The sequence below is a fragment of the Suncus etruscus genome, chromosome 11 (assembly GCF_024139225.1).
Source record: "Suncus etruscus isolate mSunEtr1 chromosome 11, mSunEtr1.pri.cur, whole genome shotgun sequence".
Classification (NCBI taxonomy): domain Eukaryota; kingdom Metazoa; phylum Chordata; class Mammalia; order Eulipotyphla; family Soricidae; genus Suncus; species Suncus etruscus.
The window spans coordinates 49,923,710-49,924,323 of NC_064858.1; positions in this window are offsets into that span (position 1 = coordinate 49,923,710).

Sequence of the window (614 nt, forward strand, 5' to 3'; positions counted from 1 at the left end):
TATATGTATATATGTATATATATATATGTATATATATATAAAGAACACACCCCCCTTCACCAGCTCAACATTCCCATCACTAATGCCCCCATCTTCCTCCCCCCAACCCTTGTCTGAGACAGGCTTTCTACTTCCCTCACTCATTGACATTGTTATGATAGTGCTCAGTGTTCTGTTTCATTTTTTTAAGTGAGGCAAACTCATTTTTTTTTTTTTTTTTTTGGTTTTTTGGGCCACACCCGGCGGTGCTCAGGGGTTACTCCTGGTTCTCTGCTCAGAAATAGCTCCTGGCAGGCACGGGGGACCATATGGGACACCGGGATTCGAACCAACCACCTTTGGTCCTGGATCGGCTGCTTGCAAGGCAAACACCGCTGTGCTATCTCTCCGGGCCCGGCAAACTCATTTTTATCAAATGAAACTTGCTTAGAAAAATGTGAGAGGAGAAAAAACAGGGAAATGTGTTCAAGAGAGAACATGGGCTTCTCCAGAGTGTAAACAAGCACAGAGGCAGATAAGTGAGATACATGTTCAAGGGGAACATGGGCTTGAAGAGCAAGCCTCTAATTTTGAAGATAAAAGGATCATATGACAAAAACTGTTGATAATCATTG